The sequence below is a fragment of the Patagioenas fasciata genome, chromosome 2 (genome assembly GCF_037038585.1).
Source record: "Patagioenas fasciata isolate bPatFas1 chromosome 2, bPatFas1.hap1, whole genome shotgun sequence".
In the NCBI taxonomy this organism is placed as follows: domain Eukaryota; kingdom Metazoa; phylum Chordata; class Aves; order Columbiformes; family Columbidae; genus Patagioenas; species Patagioenas fasciata.
Genome location: NC_092521.1, coordinates 50,776,783 through 50,787,116, shown reverse-complemented (window position 1 = coordinate 50,787,116; position 10,334 = coordinate 50,776,783).

Here is a 10,334-nt window from a genome sequence, read left to right as displayed (position 1 = left end):
TCCTGTACACTGTACTTCCTCCTTTGTCTCCAACGCAATTGTTAAGCTACATTAAAAGCTATGGAAATATATCTGCTAAAAGCGGCATGTCTGATGGCTGCACAGAAGGTCTCCAGCTGAAGTGCATGCTCTGTCTAGCCAAATCTGCATTGTGTGTGGCTTTTCTGCAGCTCCCCTCACTACATGTTCTGATGATATGTAAAACCAGGACATCACTCCTACCAACACATGCCCCTCACAGGCATGTGGCAGGTTTTTCTAATGGAAGTCTGAGGAACTTATCCCAAGCCTTGTGAGGACTGTCATGGTTTTGCTTGGCCTTCACATCATAGCTAAAGGGTCTCACCCAGGTCCCATGTATGTGTAAATATCTGCTTGTCACCTACTGCAGATGTAAATGGATAAAGCCAACTAGGTGGCAGAGCCATCATGTGCCTGCTGGCATCCTCCGGTGGCCAAAGCTGAAGGGCAGCAAAAACTGAAGGTGCTGCTGTTGAAAGATGGTGAATTTTAGTTACTCAGAGGAGTAGAAAACCTTTTGTTGGGTCTGAGGACTGGTCCTTTGCATCGCTTGTCTGACTGGAGCAAAAGAACGCTGCATGTGACTTCCAGCACTGTTGGACTGGGAAGCTGGGATGCCCAACCTCCGTGCCCAGGGCTGCTCTCAGCCCATGGAGTGGCTGCAACGTGTCTTTCCTCCTCTCTGAGCCAGACTTTCATTTGGGGTGAATTGGGATAGCTCCTTGGCCTCCAGTGAAGCTATGCTGATTTGCACCAGCTGAGAATCTGCCCCTTGCTTTTCCAACACAGAGAGTTGAGTCCATCTCCTTACCCTGGGGTGTTGTGAGGACCACTTGATAAATGCTGCAGCACAGCCCTTGGAGGGAACAGGCTTCTAGAAAAAGGGATCAGGCCAAGCCTCATCTGGTGTTTGGGCTGCTCTGACCAGCCAGGAGTCGGGACACCTCACTCTTCCCAGCGAGGCTGTCATGGCAGCCTTGGTGTTGGGGCACCTCATGTCCTTGCTCCCTGGGGGTTGGTGTGGCTCAGAACCCCAGCCCTGCTAGTCTTGAGGCCACATGGGCTTGGATCTCCTGATTTACAAAAGTAAAGCCCCATCCAAGGGCAAAGCAAGCCAGACAGGGAAACTGACTTTAAAAAGCAAGGGTGTGGAGAAAAGGGTGAATATCTCCTTTTGAAGTATTTGTTGGCTAAAATGCCCTTCCCTGTGATATTCCAGTGTTGACACTTAAGTGGATAAAAGAGCTGTTGCTAACTGGTGTTGAAGCTCATCCTTAGCTGGGGCTGGCATCCTGGTTTTAATTTTTTTTGCTTGCCAGGGTGAATTTTGGCATGCCACTGCTGAAACGCCTAGAGCAAAACTCACTGCCCCATATGTCAGAGCTGTGTTTCTTGGAGTTATCATAAAACAGGAGGTTTAGACCAGCCTGTCCCAGTTTTGGGCTGCTGACCCAGCAGAAAAAATCAGCTGGTTGCTGATGCTCTTGCCGACAGCCTGTGGAAGGCCACGTTGCTTCGAAACCCTGCTGCACAATATAAGAGGGCTCCTGGGTGGCCCTGCTCCCTTCTCAGCACCGCCTCAAACCAGGGTCTGGTTTAGGGTGGTTCCTCCAAATAACAAGTCTTGCAGAGCACAAAAAGGTGCCCTGTGTGAAGAGACTCCACTTGGATCTGAGGCTAAAAATGCTCTTTTAGGTGATACAGAAAAAAAAAAAAAAAACAGAAGAAGAAAAAAAAATCTTTCCTAGAGAAGGTGTTTCCCATTATTTCTTATCAGCAAAAACATCAAGAGTGAAATACTTTGCCTCCTTGGACCAGAAGCAGGGCTAAATCAGGTTTTCATCCCCCTGCAAGAGACAGGGAATGTGTGCAGTACCACGTTGCGTCACACTATAGATGCTGAGGAGCTCAAAGCCAGGTTCTGTGTTCTGATTTTACACAGACAAATACTGTAAAAACAGTACTTCCCTACTCACCAGAACTGCTCTCCAAGTGTGCTGATTGCTGGAGCTGCTATTGCTCAACAAAATAAAGACTTTTCCTTTAAAAAAAAAAAAAAGATTGCCTTTTAGTCCTGCTGAACTGGCGCAGCTCTGGTTGTGTGAGCTGGACTTTGCTCTGCCTCATACATCATTGGCAGCACTGATATTGATGGACGACCTGGCTAAATGCTTTCCTCACTTTAACCTTGTTTCTCTTCAGTGACAACCCCTGGGATGGGCTGAGAAATAACAGAGAAATAGTCTGATCATGGGTTTCAGTTACTAGTGAAGCTGAACAAGCCAGACTGACTCCAGGGCAGCTGCCTAGTACTAGGATGAAACTTCAGAGTTGATCTTTTTTTGGGAAAAAAAAGCACACGGTTACTTGCCAACTTGGCACCTTTGCTCTGGAAACAACAAAATTAAACAGCCAATGACTTGAGGGATCTGCTTCAAGCTCCCTCATGAAGTAATGCCAGACATTTGCTTCGGTGGCCCCTCAAGAGCGTGTGTTACCCTGGGATCCAGTCTTCCCTAGGTGCCAGGTTTTGTCTTAATATTCCCATCACCCTCACTCGTAATAATATCTTTTTCTGTTCAAAGTGCTTGAAATAAGGTGAGATCCTTACTGTGGTCTGGAGTGTTATTTTTCAGCGTGGCATGGAGGGTGTATACTGGTGTGGTGTGTGTGTGCTCTGAAGATACGTGAACTTGCAACAGCTGCTGGGTTTGGGTTGGTGACCTGGGTAAAGCAGAGAGGACCAGCCTGGACAGCCTGCCCAAAGGGAGAGAGAGGCATCTGGGTGTTTCCAGAATGACAGGTGGGCTTCGTTACATGGGGATGATCAGAGGGCAAGGACCTGGGTGTGAAACGAGGAGGCAAAGTAGCTGGTTTTTTTTGTTTTCTTGCTGCAAAGCCAGACAGAGCCACATGCCAGTCCTGTAACATTTGCTGTCTAGAACTTGGATCATTCATTGTCTGTTCCTGCATAAAAATATTATCACTTCTGCTTCTTTCCAAGAAAATAAGGGATTTAGGAGTATCACCTTGTTTCTGTTACCACGAGCCTTAGCTGAGCACTGGCTGCAGAAACCCCAAACGGACTTCAGCTCGTCCTGTGTGCTCACAGCTCCAGATCTTCCTTAAGCAGTTGTCCTGAACTTCATTCCTCACAAAGCCTCCAGTTCCTAAATCTGTATACATTGGACATTCCAGGGTTGTGTCAAACACACTGAATTCAGTATTAAAATGCAGGGCAAGGGTTATTGCAGTGGGCCAACAAGAAGGAAACTGAGGGCTTGAAGGAGCGGTTTCAAATGCCTTCTGCTCCTCATGTTGCAAAAGGCTTGAGGTCTTTGTTACATGTTTGTAAAGTGTTTTGGAATCACTTCTTAATCCTTTCTTAAAGATATCTGATGAAAGTTAGTGTAACATATAGGAGAGGGGAGTAGATTTTAGGTGCCTGCGTGGACACATAGTCAAACAAAAGCTGTCAGAGCAATTTAGTAACCAAAAGTGTTAATGTGCTGCTTGAACAAATAAACAGGAAAATACGAGTAGGAGTAGGGAGGTAATTTTGCTTTGGGCTGCTGCATCCAGATCTGTCATCCACATTTGAAAAGGATGTTGAAAAATTGGTGAGGATAGGGAAAAGAGTCACAGAATTATTCAAGGTCTAGGGAAAATGTCTGTCCTTGACAAGTTTAAAGACCAGAGGGTGCTTAGAGTATCCAGAGGAAGACTAAAAGGTGACTGGTGTACTAAGTCCCTTCACGGAGAGAAAAAGGTAGGTGACAACAGGCCTTTGACTTTGCAGAGAAAGACATTACGAGATCTAGTGACCAGAAGGTGAAAATGGTTTAATTCAAAAGGTAAATTAGCTTCAGGTGAAACAATGAACGTAAACAACAATGGAAGTGACAGCAAGGGATGAAGATGAGTGCTCAATCTCTTCATGCCTTTGCAACTGAAGCTGGCTGCAAGAACAGCTTTAGTTGACCAAAAGTGACAGGGTTCAGGACTTGAGTGGGTTACATCTGCTGCATCGTGACTTATAGAACAGATTAGTTTCCATTTGGTCTGAAACCATATTAATTATTGGGATAAGACCCAATGCTGAGATCTTGAATTTTTGTTGTTATTAAAACCCCCATGGCACTCTTCCTGAGAGCTGTGGTAAACACTGTGGTGTTTTGACCCAGTTTCAGCGTAAGCAATTATTTTTTGCCTACCTAAAATGTCCTACTTCCTCTTCAAAACCATCCTGCATCTTTATTGTTTCCTGTTAAATACATCCTGAGTCACACAGAAGAAAAGGCCGTGCTTCAAAATTGAACAAAAAAGCCCTGAAAATCTGTGCCCTCTTACAACATAGCACACAGTCAGGGCCTGGTGAGTAGCTTCTTGGACAAGCAAGAAGAAAAGCTTCTCTGAAGGCTGTGATCTGCAGGCTTTGGGTCTGTGACCTTTTGATGCTGTGAAGATCACAGCCTGAAGAATAAACAGAGGCGTGTGGAGTATCTTGCAAACATGTTGATTTTACAATAGGGAGTGCAATGATAGGGTTCTGTGGTGCACCAAACACTAACTGTGATCCAAATCCTACTTGTTTTGCTCATGGGAATAAATAATGTTTTTAAAAAATAATGCTGCTCTTTGTGCCTTGCTTACAAAGGACTCAGCCTTGTGGCATGAGGGGGAGAGCATGTGCCTTGTTTGTTTGGCTGGTCAGTTCTCTGATCTCCTTGCAGCACAGAGGACCCCAAACTAGCTGGACAGACCCTGGTGAGCATTCACACTCTGAAGGTATTAGCAGAAGCTTGGCAGACGTGTGTCCCTCTCCTTCTGCACCAAGGACAGGAGTGGCCTTGCTGTGATGAAAGGTCTGCTGGAGGGGAGATTTTCTGTGCCTCACCTTCAGCAATGAAGCTGTAGAAGCACCATGAGGAGTTGCTTGCAGGCAGCCTCTGCTCTCTGTGACTCAAGGTGCCCGAGGATCAAGAAGTTGAAATGGGCCTTCATCAAGCTTGCAAGGACCTCTTGCAGGCTCGGGTCCCCCATCTTCTGTATGTGTGTGTTTGCACGTGCCTTCATTTTCTCAAAATTAGATCATTTATACTTCTGTCCTTCTTCTAGTGCAAGCCACACTCATCTGTAGTTGTTCTATTCTGCCTGAATAGATGTTTCTTAAAAAAAGAAGCACTGGGATGATGGTCCATCTTCAGATCAGTGACAGAGGTGAGGGGCAGCGCCTGTGAGGTCAGTCATACGTGATTCTGAGAAAACTTAACCTTGCCTCTCGGTCCACACAGAGAGGCACTGAGATCTTCTGTATCCCATAGAATCATAGAATAGTTTGGGTGAGAAGGGTTATCTAGTCCACCCGCCCTGCAATGAGCAGGGACATCTTCAACTAGATCAGGTTGATCAGAGCCCCGTCCAGCCTGGCCTCAAATGTTTCCAGGGATGGGGCATCCACCACCTCTCTGGGCAACCTGGGCCAGTGTTTCACACAACCCTCAGCACAAAAAGTGTCTTCCACATGCCCAGCCTGAATCTCTCCTCCTTTAATTTAAAACCATTACTCCCTGTCCTATTGTAACAGGCCCTGCTAAAAAGGCTGCCCCAATTTTTCTTACAGGCCCCTTTTATCTCTCTCAGCCCTAGGCCTGCTCTTGCTCCCCTTGCAGTCAGGAGTGAAACTCCTTACAGATCAGTGGCAGAGGTGGGCTCTGACTTATAAGGACCTTTTAAAACAATGAGCCCAGCCCTAAATTATGGCCAGCTAAAACAGGCAAGCACATGGGAAGCAGCAAACTGTCTGTTTCAATGTAAAAGCTGTGTTCACTACAAAGGCAAGGAGCGTGTGTTTGACACCTTTGTAATTAATGAGAGTACCTAAGGCAACCACCTAGATCAAGCCCCAGCCATTGGGAGGAGCCTCATGAAATGCAGAGGAATTCAGGACATGCTTTGGCTAGCTTTCCCAGATGGTTTAAGTGGGGCAGTCTGTGGTTCAGGGTCTTGCCAGGTGTCACAACTATCAGGTAATCTTGGCCATCAGAAGTCCAGATTACCACCTGTACGTGGGGGAGGGCATGTCTACCCCTCGCTGTTGGGCATCAAGCATCACATGCATCACAAGCATCACATGCCCACCTCCACCACCTATGTGGTGGTGGAGGAGCACAATGACCACCTGGAATGGAGGGAGCTTGTACTTTGGGCCCAGAAGTTCTGTCTCAAGCAAAAATGGCCTGTGTAATGAGAATGAATACCCACTCTGTTTAAAAAAAATGTGTGCTGCCTGCTCAGCATGAGTGAGAGGGGAGCAAGGTAGTAATGGCCAGATGGAGCTCTGCTAATAAAAGACATTGCAACAGAAGGCAGTGGGCACACACCTTTTTAGGGAGAAGACTTGAGATTGAGGACAGCTGCAGCACAGGAGAAGAGCATCATGAACCAGAAGCTGTTGTGTGATCAGAAAATTTAGTCTTTACAGCAAAGGTTTTGAAGAGATTCCATTTGTTATTCTCATTTCATGAGTTTAAAGCAGCTGGTTTTTGAAAAAATGTCATTTTCATCACAACCAGGCTCATTTGACAGGAATACAAACATCTTGAAAAACCTCTTTGGTTGAGAAAATGCTTAGAATTTTTTGTTTTATTTTGTAATACACATTTTCCAATGGCAAACTTCTTAGTGGAGCTCAGGGAAATTTATAATTTGTTGTACTTCTTGTTGCGGTAATTTTGCAGTAATTTTGGTGTAGTCTGCATTTGTTCAGCTTGCAGAGGAGACTTTTTAGAGATACCCACAGACACTGTGGCCGCTTGTTGTCCTGAAGACAGATGCCCCCATGAAGAAGTCCTCCAGAAGGGCAGAACCTGGCCCAAAAAGTCTGTATGAGTTTAGAGATGTGTAGAGGAAAAAGAGGCCGGATTAAAAGGACCTTCTTGGTAAAATCACTGTGAACAAAGAGAGGGCTTCACTATGGAAGCAGAGAAGGTGAAAGCATTGAGTAGAGACTGTAGTGACTATCCAAGCTCTCTTAATCACCTGAGCTTGTCAGTGGTTCTGTCTTCAGCCTCATCAGCAGGCTTGAACAGAGTGGGTGAGGAGAAGGCTTCCCTGGCCCTATGGAGAAGGAGGGTTCATTTTCCAACCACAGATATGATTATATTAATTCCTCTGTGTGTAATATTGTGCTTCTATGAATTAACTATGTAACCAGGGAACAGGACAGCAACCTTCTATTAATAAATACAGAGCAGGTAATTAAAAGAATGAATGTGAGAGTTCCGTTGTTTCAAAAGTTGAGCAGTAGACCTGAGGCATGCAAGATGTTTTTGATTAGCATTATTATTATTTAAAGTCCGTAATTGTGAAAACCTCCTTGAATTTGCTGATAGCATATTAGCTAATCAACAGAGCTATTATTTTCTTTGAAGTATGCCCTACTCTGTGGTACTAAAGTGCACAAGCTGTTCTACTGGTAAGGGTAATTAAAGGGCATGTCATAAACATCACTGACGTCATGGAATATTGTTCTTTAACCGTCTTTCCAGTTAACTCTTCCACGTGGAAAAACAGATATTTTGCAGCTGACCCTCACCTGGTGTCAAGCATTCTCCATCTCCCAGCATCACTGCAGTTTTGTGAACCCACTGCAGCAGAGGATGTAGTCTTGCATTTATGGCTTCCCACGACCATGACACGTATGCATTTGAAAGTCTTTCATACACCAGCCTTTGCAAAAGTCTCGCTGCTGTGTGGAAGCTTTTTCACAGAGCAGTCTAGTGTACAAATTTCAAAGGAAAGCCTATACCTATGCAACCTACATTATCCAGAGGTATATCCCTGCTGGGGGTGGTGAACTATTCAGAAAATAACAGCTTTCCACCATGCTTCCTTCACTCTTACACCTTCCCTGAAGGTGGAAATATAGCCCCTGGCTGGACAACATAGATACCTTTCAGGTTTTCAGTGAGGATCTACTGTATGTATAAGGGAAAGGCCCGGTAGGTTGGAAGAGCTGCAACTAAACTATGCATTTCAAGCACATCATCTCTATGTAGCTTTACATATGGGCTGCAAAATCTGGAGGATGCTCAGTACCGAATTTTGAAAATTAAGGGTGCTTTGCATCCAGCAGAGCTGCAGACTGGTAAGTGCCATAGTGGCACATGGATGCATGAGCAAGAAGGGAACATCAGCCTGAGTGGTTCCTTCTTGCTTGCTTTCCCTCCTTCCTTCTTCCTCTCCCTCTCTTTTTTTGTCCCTCTCTCTCTGTTTCATCCTGTGCATTTCATTTTGTTTCTTTCCAGCTACAGGTCTGTCTCACGTATATTTCTGGACAATTGAGGGACTGGAAAAATCTTTAAATCCACAGTACTGAATAAAAGCACTTCCTGATTTTTTTTTTCCACCCCATTTATTAGGTTCCTCAATACAAGGAAGTTGTAGCCTCTCTTTTCTGAAGTTCAGGTAATGGTATCATTCCAGATAACAGCAATAAGTAGGTCATAGAAACAGAATGGATAATCATATTTTGCTCACACAAATTAAAAAAGAAAACAGATATATATCAATAGGAAATAAAATGCAAAGCACTTAAATTCAGAATATGGCAAAATATTTTTAACTATATATTTTAAAGGTATGCATTCCTGTTTGTCTCAAAAATGCATGTTTCCAACACAGATGACTGCCTTCATTTGTAATTTAAAGCATTCTGTTCTGATTATGAATTAGGCCCACTTAAACCAGTATTTATTCTCTGTTCAACTGAAAATTATCAAACACAATGGGATAAACCTGGTTTTACAGCCAGAATACTCATGTGCTTTCTCATTACTATCCAAGGTGGGAAATGCTTGGTCCTCCCTCCACTGCTGAGATATACAGAGGGGCTTATTATCCCCATTTTATAGATCAGCAGGGATAAGAAAGCCTCTAAAGTTTTTCTGAAATCTCACAGGAGTCATTAACAAAGAAGACATTTCCTGAATATCTTCCGGGTCCCAGGTGATGTCCCAGCTGGTGGACTTTGGTAGTATCTCACCAGTGCCAGGACATGGGCAATGCTGCTGCTCATGCTTAGGGAACAGCAGCTGGGCCAAGGACTGGTCCTGGTTTGGATTGCTGACCCCCTGCTTTGGAGGGTAAGAGAGCTTAGCTGGCGGGACATAGGCTGTGCTTTACAGTACTTCCTCTCTGACTGTTCCCTGGCCCATTTTATTTCCCAACGTAGATACATCCACTTGGTGTGTATTTGTGGTGTATGTTTCTCTGCTTGCACAGAAGTGACATATTTCGAGACTGGTTGGTGAAGAAAGAAGAGGAAACACAATACAAAACGTGGATGAGTCTTATGTGACCCTGAGCCAAGGCCCGCCTTAAGATGGGGGATATTTTTTCATGAAGGCACGTGATTCTCTGCTTATGCAGCGTCAGTACCAAGCAGAGATAGGCCCCAACACGTGATTCTTTAGTGACTAGTTTGAATGGAAATGTGTGATTTCTGAACAGATTTATTGTGCAAGCAAAAATGTATTTGCTAAAGATTACAGCAGCGTGTTTGTTCTGGATACTGAGCCTTTGGAATAAAGTCTGCCCTGTGTGACTTTTCATAACACAGTGAAATAAGGTTTGTGGTGTCAAATACCTGTTTTAACTTTGTTACCCCTGTCCCATGGTCCGCAGCGCAGGGATTAGGCAACGGAAGCAGAGCAGAGCTGAGGATACAGAGTCTTCTCCGTGGCTCAGACTCCAGCTCCTGCGTCCCTTGTGGATGTGGACAATAGACCTACTTCCCACTCATGTGGCCTCGGGGTCTGTGCCAGGTGTAGACAAACAACCTACATGCCCATTGCTCCCTGACCTTGCCAAAATGCTACTCTACACCATGTGTAGGGGGACACTGAAGAGGTTCTTGGCCCACAAGGAGTCCCTGGGTTCCTAGAGTCCTTCTCTAAGCTGTCCTCAAGCTCCTTTCTACCACCCCCCTCTCAGGGCAGCAGACACCCAGGACCATCTGCTGATGAGAACCAGAACTCAGCCTTGGACCTTTAATTAGTCATTACCACTTCAGATAGCCAATATTATTACCTTTTATGTCCCAGGTATCACATGTTGTATAATTGCATAGCTGGAATTTTTTGTAGGAGTTAGGACTAGGATTCTGCTACTGTGACCGTTATCACCAAAATGCAGCAGCTGAGGAGCTGGGTCCCCTCCCCTTCAGAGCTGTTTTGCAAGGTGAGTTCATGTGTGTTTCTACTGTGGATAACTCCTAGGTCACAGTCTAGTGGGCAACCAGCTGTGTTGGT